The sequence below is a fragment of the Bufo gargarizans genome, chromosome 3 (genome assembly GCF_014858855.1).
Source record: "Bufo gargarizans isolate SCDJY-AF-19 chromosome 3, ASM1485885v1, whole genome shotgun sequence".
In the NCBI taxonomy this organism is placed as follows: domain Eukaryota; kingdom Metazoa; phylum Chordata; class Amphibia; order Anura; family Bufonidae; genus Bufo; species Bufo gargarizans.
The window spans coordinates 423,255,306-423,272,390 of record NC_058082.1 but is presented as its reverse complement, the minus strand read 5'-3'; the positions used below and the strand labels follow the sequence as shown (position 1 = coordinate 423,272,390).

The 17,085-nt window shown below is 46.4% G+C and overlaps 1 protein-coding gene across 1 annotated transcript in view; it reads right to left on the bottom strand.

The window, feature by feature from the left end:
- The window catches only part of LOC122932850 (solute carrier family 45 member 3-like), a 69,446-nt gene extending 55,627 nt beyond the window's left edge, over window positions 1-13,819 (bottom strand). Inside the window, exon 1 of the mRNA XM_044287490.1 lies at window positions 13,738-13,819. The gene's annotated coding sequence lies outside the window, so the exon portion shown is untranslated. The remainder of the gene's footprint in view (window positions 1-13,737) is intronic.
- Between the last annotated feature and the right edge of the window lie 3,266 nt (window positions 13,820-17,085).

Below are 17,085 nucleotides of genomic sequence, written 5' to 3'. Positions count from 1 at the left end.
CAGACGTCTGCGTCAGTTTTGGATCAGTGGTAACACGGAAGGTGTTCAATCCGTGTTGGGTCCGTGGGTCTGTTTTTTGCTGTCCGTGTTGCAATAACACTCAACAGCTGAAAAATAATTTTCAAAGAATTTCTTGTTAATGATCCGTGAAACACGGATGAAAAACGGATGGCATCCGTGGTTTTCACGGACCAATAGATTATAATGGGCGTGATGGATCTGTGAACACTGACAAAATAGAGCATGCATCCGTGGTAAAAAAAAAAACAGACCCACGGACCGTGCTGAAACACTGATGTGTGAATACACACATTAAAATGAATAGGGACGTGTGCTGTCCGTGGAGAATACGTACAGCACACGTCCGTGACACACTGACGTCTGCATGAGGCTTAATAGTAACCTTATTCCAAGCAGTGTAGGCTTGCTGGCTTTTACACTTCTCTATAAAAAGCTGGTCAGCCGACCTCAAGGACCCTGGTTCTCCAATGACCAGTAGGTGAAGCTTGTCTTGTTTAGCTGAATGATGATTCTGATGAATTTCTTAAAGGGTTTCTGTCATGAGAAATAACATTATGTAGCTGACTGACTAGCGATGTGCTAATGTCAGCAGTACATAACAGCGTGCTTTATAACTCCCTGCCTGCCGCCGTTCTCTTAAAATAAAGACTTTTAAAATATGCTAATGAGCCTTTTGGTGCTATTAGGGCGTTGCTTCAGCACCTAGAGGCTCCGTCTACAGACCCTTTGGCATGCCCAGGTCCAGTTGATTGACTTTCGAGTTCTCCTCAGTGTCCTGTAAATCCCGCGCCTGCGCCGTCCCTTTTAGTATTCGGTGCAGGCGCAGTGAGTGAAGGACGCGCTCCTGCTGCCGGCTTCCTTCCTTCGGCGTCTATTGTGGAAAGGAGACCCCTCTGTAACAACGATTGATTCTAAATAGAATTAATTTGGTGAGGAACAAAATGGCGCTAATAGAATGTCCCTCTGCACAGAGTGTCTATGGGGATCACATGAACTCAGAAGCACAATTAGTGCCCATTCACACAAAAGTATTTTTTCTTTCCGACACGTCCCGCAATTTGCAGATCTCATGCGGACCCATTATTACAATGGGACCGAGAGACACGGACAGCACACAGTGTGCCGTCCACATCTGCTCATACATTCCGTGGTCTCGAAAAGAGATAGAAATGTACCCCCCTTGTCCGTATTGCCTGTACAGACAAGAATAGGCATTACCATCCTAGGGCAGGATGTTGAACTGCAAATGTAGAATGCACATGGCGGCATCCGTGCCCTATGGCTCCGCAACTTGTGGTCCGCAAAATCGGATATAGTTCTGTGACTGGACCCCCAATTTTAGTTGACTAAGCGAGACTTCATGGGGAAGCAATCCCTATGATACTAAGAAACTAAAGCCAAAGACGCTTTGCACTGCGCCATAGAAAAGGAATTACTATGTTTCAGCAGGGAAACAATCTTTCTGACTAGAAGTTCCCTGACAGGGAATAACCGACTGCATGAAAAAAAATTCTTCCTAGCCGGACGGGCCACTGGGATATTACCTTGGGAGGGTTTCCCCACAGATCTGTAACACTGATCAATCAAGTACTGGGAACAGCCAGTGTATATATAACGAAAATTGAGGGGGGCGTGTCCTGACTATGGCGGAGTGAACACGCATCGCTGAGAGCTCCTGTCCTGAGAGGGCTTTTGCAAGCATTTCTAGCTCACCAGCACCTGCATTTCTAGGCTCCGATGGTTCGGACGAGAAGGGGTTCCTCTGCCGGTTCCGTTAGTACCCCCACGGACGTGAGGCACAAGGACATCCAGCAGTTTTTTGCTCTGGAAGACCAGAAGGTAACGGGTCGCGACTCGGGAGCCACGGTTCTCCCACAAGCAGCGCGCGAACTGAACATCGCTGCACCCCATACAAGCCCTTACATACTCCGAAGCAAGCAGAGAAATCAGGGGCTGGCCACCGCAATATGATCCAGTCTCAGTCGCCTGCTGTAAACCAGAAGAGGGACTCACCTCCCCCGGCCCACGTTATGTCTGGCGGAGACGCTAGGCCGGCGCCATCTTGCCAGGCCCCATGAGACTCCACACCACTGGCTCAAGCCGCACCGACCCCGCAGAAACCAGCTCTATCCCAGGCTATCCCTCCGACAGACATAGAAGATCCGTCTTGGGACTGGAGAGCCCATGTTCGACAACTGCCGACCAGGCAAGAGATAGAACAGTTTATTGCGTGCCTTGAAACCTCCTATAAGCAGGAACTCCATACCCTGTCCACCAATTTACAAATGGTGGAGGAGAGGGTGGACGATGTATCCTCCCACCAGGCTGAATTGTCCTCCCGTCTGGACATGCTAGAAGACAGGGTGGGGGTGCAGAGGGATCAACATATTAGCCAGCTCTATCGTCTACATGAAGACGTGGAAAATCGTAGTAGGCGTAATAATATCAGGCTGCGGGGCCTACCTGAAGCTATCCCTACAGCTGACCTTATTCACACTCTGCAAGAACTTTTCAAGAAGATCCTGAACAGGCCGGTCTCTGATGATCTGGAAATTGACAGAGCACACAGGACACTCGGCCCCCCAAATCCGGATCCTGCTAGACCCAGGGATGTGATATGTCGCCTGCACTACTACTCCATTAAAGAAGAGATCATGCGTAAGGCGCGCAACACAGCCACGATTGAGTTTCGGGGAGTCCATATCTTACTTCTACAAGATCTGGCTCGCTCCACTTTACAACAGAGAAGAGCTCTTCGCCCTCTTCTAGAGTGCCTCCGTGAAAGAGACATTCCCTACATGTGGGGCTATCCGTTCCAGTTGGTGGTCAGAAGGGGTGGCAAGCGCTATGAACTGCGTGACCCGTCTGAGTTAGCTGATTTCTTGGCAGCGCTGGGCCTCCCTGATATTGAACTCCCCGACTGGACTATCACCCCCCCCCCGATCCCGTCGAGATTCTCTGTTTGGAAGGCTACCTCACCGGGACGTAACAGAGGGGTGGAAGATAGGAGACTGCCTTCTTGATCGTTCCTCTTAGTTGCGATTTGAGGAGTATGCTGTACCCCTTTACATAGTTTTTCCCATAAGGTCTCTTCTGGCTGAGGTCCAGCTCTCATGAGGCAGATTTCTCTACTAGATCTGGTGACATGGTTCCCCTCTCCCAAGAAGGGGTATTTCATTTCACTAGGCTCCCCTACCTTACAGTTTGATCTCCTGTTGCTGGGTCTCCTGTTTGTTTGTTGGGGATTGGTACCTCTTTTATGGAATTGTCCCCCTTTTTGCCCGCCATCTTTTTAGGGCGCTCAGAGGTTTAATGCTGGTTATGTATACTCTCAGGCAGGTCTCTACACCTGCTGTTGGAAGACAGTTCCCTGAATAACGTTTTTCGTTACTCACCTCATTTCCGAGGTTTCCTTGATACCTTAGGGTGTCTTCCCTGATTGGGATTGTGTCTGCAGTCTTTTCCTTTTTTCTTTTTGTGGTCTTGTCTTGTCCGATTACTTTTCCCCTTCCCCATTTTTTTGTCTCTGGTGTGCTTGTGTGAATTTCTGTTGTATTGTCTTACCGTTGTGTGTTTCCCTCACCCCTGTACCTGCCACCGATCCTGTCAGGGTCTCTCTGTAATTTGGTCATGGCGCCACCAATTAATCAGAGGGCTGAGATCAAATTGGTCTCCTTGAATGTAAGGGGTTTTAATATCCCTGATAAAAGAGCAAAGATCCTAGCTGGATTGCAGAAAGAAAATGCTCAAATCCTACTTCTCCAGGAAACACATTTTAAGACGCACCATGTACCAAATTTCAGATCCAAGACGTATACCACATGGATCCATAGTACTAATCCAGATACTAAAGCAAAAGGTGTCTCGATAGCGTTGAATAAAAACTTACCCTGCTCATCTTTCATGGATGGTATTGTGCTGCTGGGAGGGGACTTAATTTGCCCCTCAATCCGTCGCTAGACACCTCCCTTGGGAGATCGCTGATCCCTAACTCGACTCTCTCTAGAGTCCGCTCTGTCTTGCAGACCAATAGGTTGGTAGATGTCTGGAGGGTGTTAAATCCGACGAGCCGAGACTACACATACTATTCCCCAGCCCATGACTCCTATAGCCGGATCGACCTGTTTGTTATCTCCCACCATGCCTTGTCCTATCATCCTAGGGTGGATGTTGGTTTGATATTATGGTCGGATCATGCCCCTGTTTTTCTTACTCTGGCTTTACCTGACTTAGTGGCCAAAGAGTGGACGTGGCGGCTCAATGCACATTTATTGAAAGACATGGTTTGTAGAAAAGCCATAGAGAAATCCATTTCAGATTTTATGGATACTCACGCCACTGACTCCACAGCTACTCCTATGCAGTGGGAAGCACTAAAGTGTGTCCTAAGGAGGGTTTTTATTCAGCACGTTTCGAGACTGAAAAAAGAGAGAGAGGCACGTATTAGGAGCTTGTCGGAGGAGTTACTTCGCCTGGAATCCCTTCATAAGAGATCTCTTACCCCTGATCTGCTGACGGAGTTGTTCTCGGTGAGAGACAAACTAAGGGAAGAGATTGGTAGGAAACATGCACATGCCAGGGAACGATACCAGGGCTTTTTGTTCGAAAACGCCAATAAATGTGGGTCGGCCCTAGCCAAACTTCTTCATCCTAAATCGACACAATCCTATATCCCTGAGATTAAGGACTCACAGGGTAAGACCTTGCATCATCCTCTCCACATTGCTGAAGCTTTCAGAGAATATTATGCATCATTGTACAATATCAAAGGCCAATTCGCGGACATGCGGCCCTCTGATCTGGATAGTCGCATCTCCTCTTATCTAAATGAGACAGCCCTGCCCGCGATTACGCCAGAACAGCAAGCTGATCTAGACCTACCCTTCTCTGAGGCTGAGGTAAAATTGGTGGTTAAATCTCTTAAATGCCATAAGAGCCCGGGACCGGACGGATTTACTGGCGTTTTCTATACAAGATTCCTTGATCTACTTAGTCCCTTGATGACAAAAATGTTCAATAGCATCTCTCCTACTTGTCCCTTCCCTAAACAATCCCTGGAGGCTCATATCGTTGTCATTCCCAAGCCTAATAAAGATAGCACGGTTTGTGGTAACTACAGGCCGATATCTTTAATAAACTGTGATATTAAAATCTATTCAAAGATCCTGGCGAATAGGTTGCCGCTGATTTTACCGCAATGTATTAGCCTGGACCAAGTGGGCTTTGTCCCTGGCAGAGAAGCCAGAGACAATACCATACGCACTATCACACTGATCCATCATGTGCAAGAAGGACAGATCCCCGCTGGCCTGATGTCTGTTGATGCCGAGAAGGTGTTTGACAGGGTTCATTGGCGATTTCTGTTAGCTTCCTTGCAGCACCTTGGATTGGGATGCAGATTCATAGATTATATATCAGCCTTATATACCAACCCTACTGCCAGAGTTAGGGTTAATGGGGCTCTAGCGCCACCTTTTGAGATTCATAATGGTAACCGTCAGGGTTGCCCGTTGTCCCCTCTCCTGTATGTACTACAAATGGAACACCTCGCTCAGGCTATCCGCCTCAATCCAGACATTCCAGGTATCTCCATCAGGAATAAACAGCAGAAACTGGCGTTATACGCTGACGACTTGCTCCTATACGTGTCGTCCCCTTACATCTCAATTCCAAATCTTTACTCCGTGAGTTTGATAGATTTGGACACCTAAGCAATTTCAAGGTGAATCTCTCAAAGACGGAGCTACTAAACATCTCTTTGGCTGATGCAGATGTAGATTCCCTCCGCAATAACTTTTCTTTTAAATGGAAAGAGCAAAGTTTGGTGTACTTGGGCGTCCAAATTCCTACGCAGCTACACTTGCTTTTCCCTCTCAATTACTTACCACTGCAAAGGAGAACGCTGGAGGACATGCAGAAGTACTCCCTTAAAAAGCTGTCTTGGTTTGGCCGCATGTCCGCCTTCAAGATGGACATCCTGCCGAGGTTTCTATACCTCTTTCAAACTGTCCCGATTTATGTGCCAAGGTCGTATTTCCAAGAGCTACAAAAAGGTCTGAACAAATTCATATGGCTAGCTAGTAAACCCAGATTACGGAGACAAGTCCTGACTAAACAGAAATCCTTGGGCGGTTTTGGCCTCCCAGACATCTTAATCTATCACAGCGCTTCGGTGCTAACCAGAATACGGGACTGGCTTCATAAGGATGCTCAGAAATTGTGGGTAGGTTTGGAGCAGTCTTTGTCTCCCCTGCCCCTTCAAGCGTTGCCCTGGCTGGAGTTAGATAAAAGGCCAGCCTCTGAGGAATGGCCATATCTGGTAAGGCATGCCCTATCTATTTGGGATCAGTGGATCTCCATGTCACAAGTGTCAGCTAGGCCAGGTCCCATGACCCCATTCCATGGTAATCCGGCATTTTCACCGGGCCTTCGACCCTCCGCTTTTCTCATTAAAACCATAGGGGATGGTATCTTGAGGGTTAAGGACTTAGTCACCTCGGGGCTATTATCCTCCATTGAGATCCTCAGACAGAACGTAGCTTTCTCACAAGTCTCATGGTTGGGGTACGCTCAAGTCAGGTTTTTCATGGGTCTCACGTTTCCTGGTGGAGCGATAGGCCAGTTGACAGACTTTGATAAACTTTACCTGGCCTCCACTGATGGTCGCGGTACAATATCATCCATGTATCAGGTCTTGCTACAATCCCAGAATGGTGACAGATCCCCCTTCTTTGCAAAATGGGAAAGGGACCTGCAAATTACCTTCTCAGCGGATGAAGCTGAGAAGATGTGTACACTCTCCCATGGGATGTCTATGGCAACTCAAATTTAAGAAAATAAAATTGTCTCTAGATAGTACTATTGTCCTACTACTCTACATCAGATGTTTCCGTCGGTTCCCGATCACTGCTGGCGGTGTGAACGAGAACAGGGCTCTATGTTGCATATCTGGTGGGACTGCCAGCTGATAAAGCCTTTCTGGGAGAAGGTTTTGGATATTTATACCAGCTATTCGAACCAGTCAATACCTAATACTCCTCAGGTTACACTGCTGTCTCTCATTCCGGGCTCTATCTCACAAGTTAAGAAAGGGGCACTACGTCTCTTCTTAGCAGCGGCGCGCATGGTGATTCCAAGGCACTAGAAAACCACTTCCCCCCCTACATTGACTGAGTGGGCCAAGGAATTGAAGCACATTCTTAGGATGGAAGAGTTGATAGCCGACAGTCAGGAAAGGGGCGGGATTTACCAGAACAGATACAACTCTCTAACTTTCTTTCTAGACTCTCAGAGATTTAGGGATCTGATTTGTTCCTGAATTTTTCCCCCGGCAGGGTTCGTGGCAGGTGTACCCTTTCCTCGGTATCCCTCCCCTCTTCCTAATCCTCTTTCCTTTTGTGTCCGTTATGTTTTGATGTGTTTTAGGAACCTCCGTTTAGGACTACTCACTCAGTGTTCTCACTTGGGCACTTGAGGGCTCACAATAAACCTTAGGCTACTTTCACACTAGCGTTCATAGGTCCGTTCGTGAGCTCCGTTTGAAGGAGCTCACGAGCGGACCCGAACGCCTCCGTCCAGCCCTGATGCAGTCTGAATGGAGCGGATCCGCTCAGTCTGGCGGCGTTCAGCCTCCGCTCCGCTCGCCTCCGCACGGACAGGCGGACAGCTGAACTACAGTGAGTAGTCCTGAACGGATCCAATCGAACGCTAGTGTGAAAGTAGCCTTGTTCTCCTCCACAATAATAGTCCTCCTTGATTGGGGTTCCCTGTTATGATTGGGATATTCGAGTCCCTTTAACTGTTACGATGTCTGTAATACTTCAGCTGTATTCTGAGGGTCCTGCGTGTCCCGGTGTTGGACTGTGTCCATATTACTTATATCTTTGCCTGTGATGTAATGTGTCATTTGCTTATGAAAATCAAAAAATGAATAAAATAAGATTACACATAATGAAAATTGAGGCACTCAGATTAAGGCCTCATGCACACAACCGTTTCTTTTTAAGGACCGCAAAAACGGGGTCTGTAGGTCCGTGATCCGTGACCTTTTTTTCGTCCGTGGGTCTTCCTTGATTTTTGGAGGATCCACGGACATGAAAAAAAAAGTTGTTTTGGTGTCCGTCTGGCCGTGCAAACGGATCCGTCCCCCATTGACTTTCAATGTAAAGTCAGGAGTCCCTTTTATACCATCGGATTGCAGCACCTGAGGGGTTAATTGTACGGATCACAGCCCCCTGTAAGAGATTGGGTGCTGCCAGGCAGGAGGGGGCAGACCCCCCTCCCTCCCCAGTTTTAAATTCATTGTAGTTAACACATTGGTGGCCAGTGCGGCCGGCCCCCCCCCCTCTCTCCCCTGTAGTATTGTAGATTCATTGGTGGCCAGTGGGCCCCCCCTCCCTCCCCCTCCTAATTAAAATCTCCCCCCCTATCATTGGTTGCAGCGGAGAGTACCGATCGGAGTCCTAGTTTAATCGCTGGGGCTCCGATCGGTAACCATGGCAACCAAGACGCTACTGCAGTCCTGGTTGCCATGGTTACTTAGCAATTTTTAGAAGCATTATACTTACCTGCGAGCTGCGATGTCTGTGACCGGCCGGCGCTCCTCCTACTGGTAAGTGACAGGTCTGTGCTATAAGCAATGCGCCGCACAGACCTTTCACTTACCAGTAGGAGGAGCGCCCGGCCGGTCACAGACATCGCAACTCACGGGTAAGTATAATGCTTCTAAAAATTGCTAAGTAACCAGGCAGCAGGGGGCAGTCATGTACACAGTTCAAAGTATATTCTAACTAGAAGCGTCCCCATCACTATGGGAACGCCTCTGTGTTAGAATATACTGTCGGATCTGAGTTTTCACGAAGTGAAAACTCAGCTCTGAAAAAGCTTTTATGCAGACGGATCTTCGGATCCGTCTGTATGAAAGTAACCTACGGCCACGGATCACGGACGCGGATGCCAATCTTGTGTGCATCCGTGTTCTTTCACGGACCCATTGACTTGAATGGGTCCGTGAACCGTTGTCCGTCAAAAAAATTTGATGGGTCATATTTTTTTGACGGACAGGAAACACTGATCACTGATGCGGCTGCAAAACGGTGCATTTTCGGATTTTTCCACGGACCCATTGAAAGTAAATGGGTCCGCGAAAAAAAACTGAAAACGGAACAACGGCCGTGGATGCACACAACGGTCGTGTGCATGAGGCCTTAGGTTGTTGCAATCAAAACTTTTTTTATTTTTTCAAGAGCATCCACATCCAGATGAGGCAGGAGATAAGTTGAAAGGAGTTGTGGATTATGCAGACAATAATAGAACATGTTCTATCTTTGAACGGAACGGAAAAACGGAAATGGAATGCATACGGAGTAAATTCCGTTTTTTTAAGGACCCATTGAAATGAAATATGAAACCGTATATGGAACGCACAAAGCTGAACGCAAACAGAAAAAAAAAGGTTGTGTAGATAAGTCTACTTTCACACTGGCGTTTTGGCTTTCCGTTTCTGAGATCCGTTCAGGCCTCTCACAAGCGGTCCAAAACGGATCAGTTTTGCCCTAATGCATTCTGAAAGGAAAATGATCCGCTCAGAATGCATCAGTTTGCCTCTGATCCGTCTCCATCCCGCTCTGGAGACAGACACCAAGACACTGCTTGCATCGTTTTGGTGTCCGTCTGATGAGACTGAGCCAAACAGATCCGTCCTGGCACACAATGTAAGTCAATGGGGACGGATCCATTTTCTATGACACAATCTGGCATAATAGAAAACGGATCCGTCCTCCATTGACTTTCAATGGTGTTCAAGATCCGTCTTGGCTGAGTTAAAGATAATACAAACGGATCCGCTCTGAATGGATGCAGACGGTTGTATTATCTGAACAGATCCAGACGGATCCGCACAAAACACGAATGTGAAAGTAGTAGGGCTTGTTCAGACGAACGTGCCATTTTTTGCGGATCCGCAAAACACGGATGGCGTCCGTGTGCCTTCCGCAATTTGCGCAACAGAACAGGAGGCCTATTATAGACATGCCTATTCTTGTCCACATAATGTACAAGAAAGACAGGACTGATAATTTTTGCGGGGCCATGGAACGGAGCAACAGATGCTGACAGCACACAGAGTGCTGTCCGCATCTTTTGCGGACCCATTGAAATGAATGGTTTCGTATACAGAACGCAGAAAATAGCTCGTATACGGAAAGCAAATTACATTTGTGTGAACGAGCCCTTACCCTGATAAACTAAATCCAAAAAAATGCTAAACAGATGGGCAAGCAATTCATGCTGTGCACCCTGCAGAACCATGGCTGTAGCTGTGGACTATAACGTAGGCCGGAGAGAAGCAGTGCAAAGCACTAATGAGCAAACTGACCAAACGTTAGTGAATTTTGATATGATAATCCCCAGTAATGTCATTTCCACAGCACAGTCCGCAAATGTCCGGACCTCCACAGAATACCATTACCATATTTATGGTTGTATAGATAAGATAGTTCAGGCCGGGTTCTCATCGCCTTTTAGCTTTCCATTCTTCTGATCCATCAGAAGAACAGAAACTTTTTTTTTTAATCGGATCCGTTATTTAGAGCATCAGTTACAATCCGTTTGTGTCACTTCTGTCAGAGATCAGTACTTTTTCACCCATTAAAAATAACTGATCTCTGACTGAAGCTCTAAATAACGGATCCAATTTTTTTTGTTCTGCCAGATCAGAAGAACGGAAAGCTAAATGGTGATGTGAACACGACCTAAGGCCTCACGCTGTGGTTTTGGTCCGCATCCGAACCGCATATTTCTTGGCTCGGATGCAGACCCATTCACTTCAATGGGGGCACAAAACATGCAGACAGGACTCCGTGTGCTGTCCGCATTCGTCGCCCCGTTCCGTAGCCCCGCCCCGAAAAAAAAAAAAAAGATCGTGTTAGATCCGTTTTGAGTACAAGAATAGGCATTTCTATTAAGGGCGCCAGTTCTATTCTGCAAATTGCGGGACGCACACAAATGGCGGACCGTAAAACACAGCACGGTCATGTGCATGAGGCCTAATACTGTGATATATGTGTTTGCTGGTTCAAACCTAAATGTTGTCTTCACTTGTTGGCGACCTTAACAGGTTCTCTGGGATTTTCATGTTGATGACCTATCCTTGGCTGGGGGTCTGACACCCGAGACCCCTGCTGATCAGGGGTCCCATACTAACGGCAGCATAAAGTAGAGACAGGTGAGATGATTTCAGCCGGTCTGTCATTTATAAGAGTAAGTGGTTGCCAAGAACCAAAATCACAATTATGGCAGACTGGGCCTGGAAAAGAGTCCCGGCCACCTGAGAAGAGTCCTGGTTATTCATGAATTCCTGCTCTCCTGCCCACCTGCTGATGACTGACAGTCTCCTACCGAGTTTTCTCCCTTTCTATCTAGGAGAGAACTGCCAATCATCAGCAGGTGGTGAGAGAGCAGGAGATGAATAACCAGGACTCTTCTCAGGTAGATGTGACTCTTCTCAAGGCCTGGGCTGTAATGATTATGATGCTGGTTCTCAGCAACCACTTACTTTTAGCTCATCAGTCGGCACACCGCTGACATCTGCATTTCTGTCACTACTTTATGCTGCCCTCAGTGAGATCAGCTTAAAGTTGATGACGGGTTCCCTTTAAGGAAGATTGTATTTGCTGATGGGACATGAGACTCTGCGAATATTTGTTTCCATATTTCAAGCAGATAAACAACCTCCAGCAACACATATACGTATAAAGAATGTGCTGCTTCACGCACTGAAGAAAGCGAATCCCTTTGAGATAAGAAGTGAAAGGACTATACAGGGAACTGGTGAAGTATTCATTAGCTTCTGCTATAACTACAGGACATTGGATCCAAGCTCTAGGGATGTATGGACTGTACACTGTGTCGTACGGCACACCCTGATTATTGTCTTCTATCCCTAGTAATGGATCCAAATAATGTCAAATATTGGAATGATATTCGTAGATCACGTGACTGGAAAGGAGAGCCAACCGCAGCAGAAGGGGCACGGTGCTCAGCTGGGCGAAGCTGCCCCCTTGTTTCATCGATCTGCCTCCGCACCCGCATTGATCAGAGTCACTATGACATACCTAAAGATTTATCAAAGGACGGCAACTTATTCACACTTATCCGTTTCTGGCCACCCTTACAGCGTCCACAGTCATCCATCTTTCCTAGAGATGGTAGAAATGGTTAATCTGCCCTCCATAGTAATCATTGTGTTACTGCTGTGGTCCGGGCTGAATTGCCCTATACCAGGTCAAGAGCTGCGCTCTGCTTTGGTGGCGCTACAACCGCTTCTTCTATAGACTGACCTTCACTGGTCTGGTGGGAATACCCCTTGGGGCGCTTTCCAACATAGGTTTTTGCTGTTTTTGCCTACACTTTGGCATTTTAGTTGCGTTTTGTTTGTTTTTTAGAACGTGATTGCGCCAGAAATCTGTTTAAAATTGACACTTTTTTCTAAATGCTCAACAACGGCGGGGCTTGGAAATGGGTGGAGCTTCACAGGAAAGGGCGGGCCTAAGGATTTTAAATTTTGTACCAAACTGGTGCCACAATTCTGGCGTAAAAAGAGTTCACATAGAGTTAGTGACAAGTGCCTATCCCTGCACCAGATTACCATCCTGCCTGATCCCCGGTGATACATCTGGTCCTGATGGAGTCAGCCTGTCTGGCACCAACTGTAGGATTAGTAAATCTGGGCCACTGTTTGCAAAAAACGCCACAAATAATACGAGTGTAAAAAAAAAACCTGCATGCGGTTATTCTGAAGGCACATCAAATGTGTGTATGCAGGGATCCTTATTCCGATATCGCTCATATCTGATCAGATTTGACACTCAAAGCTCTGGGGTTAATTGTGCGACCCCCTATGGAGATAAACTGATTACCATATAGCCGATGTCCCGCTAAAACACAAATATATTGAATTGACATTTTGCCTTCCACACATTTCTTCTGGAAAAACAGAACTAATGAAAAAAACAAAAAGTGGGGTTTTCAGTGCATATTTTTGACGTGTCTTCTTTTAACCAATGGTTGTTCACTTCAATACAAAGCTGCATTTTCAGCTTGAGGTTTTGGCCGCGGATCTACGCCAAAACAAAGCATGGAAAATGCGCTGAAAAACCGTATAGACTTACATGGTGCTGTTCTTTTATGCTTCCTATTCATTTCAATGGGAGAATCAGCGCAGATTTGGCCCCAATATAGGGCGCGCTGCTTCTTTTTCCCACGTGTAAAAGAAATATTTTAAAAAAGCAAGTGCTACTTCTCATTGAAGTGAATATATAAAGGTCATATGGGCTTATACGACGCTATAGGTCAGTGGCAAGGAAGGGTTAATCCAGGGCACAGGGAAGTATTGAGGAGGCGGAAAATAAGGACAAACTAGCATCCTAAGTATTCATTTGATGTGAGTCACAATTCTTCCTCCGGAAGATGAGAGGGAAGAGCGGGGCTTCTCCGGGACAACATAGGGATAGTGGGAAGGAGAGGGGGGCTGCCAGATGTACTACTCTCCCCAGCATCTACAGGTGCATGGTGAGCAGGGAAGGGTTAAACGGCTTGTGCTTGTCACATAATATAAGGGGGGCATTGCGGGGGTACATGACAGGGGCATTTAGGCTGCCCCAGGACAAGAAGGACAAAGTGTCCGGAGGACAGTGGTGAGAATGGGCAATGTCTCACCTGGCGGGGCGGCCTCCGGGATGTGCCCGAGCCCCAGTATCACCTTCCCGGACGGGTCCTAGGCGACAGCTCTGCACCTTCTCACTCCGGGCTGCAGTTTTAAATCTCAGGGGGCGGCGCATGCGCGGTGTCAGACAGGGAGGTTACACGAGCGAGACCTGTGAGGGAGGAGGTGTGACACGGAGTCCGCGCTGTCACTTGTCATAGGCAGGGCAGACGGGGAGCCCGCCATGGTCCTGTCAGGATACAGGTGTGGGCACCTCCTGAGGGGGAGTCCTCCGAAAGTGCTCATCTCTGCCCATGCAGATTCCTGCCTGCAATCCCAGCACACTAAACCTCTTACCTTAGCTGCAGGAAGAGGCCGGTAATGGCTTAAAGGGATTCTCCTCCACAACCCATACGTTTAGCATGTGTTATGGCTGGATCACCTGGAGCCTCTGTTTCTACTGAACAGATCTTCAACTTGAGCTAGTTGGTAAAGCTCACAGAAGTCTGGGCATAACTGCTCCTGTGGGGCCCCAATAACTACGGGGGCCCATCTCCACCCAGACAATGTGCAGATAGTGATATGGAAAATAGACGCGTGCATTGTGTTTTGCGGTATTACTGTGCTATGACATCACTGTGCATATTATTACTGTACATCACCACCTGTATTATCATATGCATGGTGATATCACTGTGAGCCTTACTGCTGTACTGTGACATCACTGTGCGTATTATTACTGTGCTGTGACATCACTGATCTATTACTGTACATCACCACCTGTATTATTATATGCATGGTGATATCACTGTGAGCCTTACTGCTGTACCGTGACATCACTGTGCGTATTATTACTGTGCTGTGACATCACTGATCTATTACTGTACATCACCACCTGTATTATCATATGCATGGTGATATCACTGTGAGCCTTACTGCTGTACCGTGACATCACTGTGCGTATTATTACTGTGCTGTGACATCACTGATCTATTACTGTACATCACCACCTGTATTATCATATGCATGGTGATATCACTGTGAGCCTTACTGCTGTACCGTGACATCACTGTGCGTATTATTACTGTGCTGTGACATCACTGATCTATTACTGTACATCACCACTGTATTATCATATGCATGGTGATATCACTGTGAGCCTTACTGCTGTACCGTGACATCACTGTGCGTATTATTACTGTGCTGTGACATCACTGATCTATTACTGTACATCACCACATGTATTATCATATGCATGGTGATATCACTGTGAGCCTTACTGCTGTACCGTGACATCACTGTGCGTATTATTACTGTGCTGTGACATCACTGATCTATTACTGTACATCACCACCTGTATTATCATATGCATGGTGATATCACTGTGAGCCTTACTGCTGTACCGTGACATCACTGTGCGTATTATTACTGTGCTGTGACATCACTGATCTATTACTGCACATCACCACCTGTATTATCATATGCATGGTGATATCACTGTGAGCCTTACTGCTGTACCGTGACATCACTGTGCATATTATTACTGTGCTGTGACATCACTGATTTATTACTGTACATCACCACCTGTATTATCATATGCATGGTGATATCACTGTGAGCCTTACTGCTGTACCGTGACATCACTGTGCGTATTATTACTGTGCTGTGACATCACTGATTTATTACTGTACATCACCACCTGTATTATCATATGCATGGTGATATCACTGTGAGCCTTACTGCTGTACCGTGACATCACTGTGCGTATTATTACTGTGCTGTGACATCACTGATTATTACTGTACATCACCACATGTATTATCATATGCATGGTGATATCACTGTGAGCCTTACTGCTGTACCGTGACATCACTGTGCGTATTATTACTGTGCTGTGACATCACTGATCTATTACTGTACATCACCACCTGTATTATCATATGCATGGTGATATCACTGTGAGCCTTACTGCTGTACCGTGACATCACTGTGCGTATTATTACTGTGCTGTGACATCACTGATCTATTACTGTACATCACCACCTGTATTATCATATGCATGGTGATATCACTGTGAGCCTTACTGCTGTACCGTGACATCACTGTGCATATTATTACTGTGCTGTGACATCACTGATCTATTACTGTACATCACCACATGTATTATCATATGCATGGTGATATCACTGTGAGCCTTACTGCTGTACCGTGACATCACTGTGCGTATTATTACTGTGCTGTGACATCACTGATCTATTACTGTACATCACCACCTGTATTATCATATGCATGGTGATATCACTGTGAGCCTTACTGCTGTACCGTGACATCACTGTGCATATTATTACTGTGCTGTGACATCACTGATCTATTACTGTACATCACCACCTGTATTATCATATGCATGGTGATATCACTGTGAGCCTTACTGCTGTACCGTGACATCACTGTGCGTATTATTACTGTGCTGTGACATCACTGATCTATTACTGTACATCACCACATGTATTATCATATGCATGGTGATATCACTGTGAGCCTTACTGCTGTACCGTGACATCACTGTGCATATTATTACTGTGCTGTGACATCACTGATCTATTACTGTACATCCCTACATGTATTATCATATGCATGGTGATATCACTGTGAGCCTTACTGCTGTACCGTGACATCACTGTGCGTATTATTACTGTGCTGTGACATCACTGATCTATTACTGTACATCACCACCTGTATTATCATATGCATGGTGATATCACTGTGAGCCTTACTGCTGTACCGTGACATCACTGTGCGTATTATTACTGTGCTGTGACATCACTGATCTATTACTGTACATCACCACCTGTATTATCATATGCATGGTGATATCACTGTGAGCCTTACTGCTGTACCGTGACATCACTGTGCGTATTATTACTGTGCTGTGACATCACTGATCTATTACTGTACATCACCACGTATTATCATATGCATGGTGATATCACTGTGAGCCTTACTGCTGTACCGTGACATCACTGTGCGTATTATTACTGTGCTGTGACATCACTGATCTATTACTGTACATCACCACCTGTATTATCATATGCATGGTGATATCACTGTGAGCCTTACTGCTGTACCGTGACATCACTGTGCGTATTATTACTGTGCTGTGACATCACTGATCTATTACTGTACATCACCACCTGTATTATCATATGCATGGTGATATCACTGTGAGCCTTACTGCTGTACCGTGACATCACTGTGCGTATTATTACTGTGCTGTGACATCACTGATCTATTACTGTACATCACCACCTGTATTATCATATGCATGGTGATATCACTGTGAGCCTTACTGCTGTACCGTGACA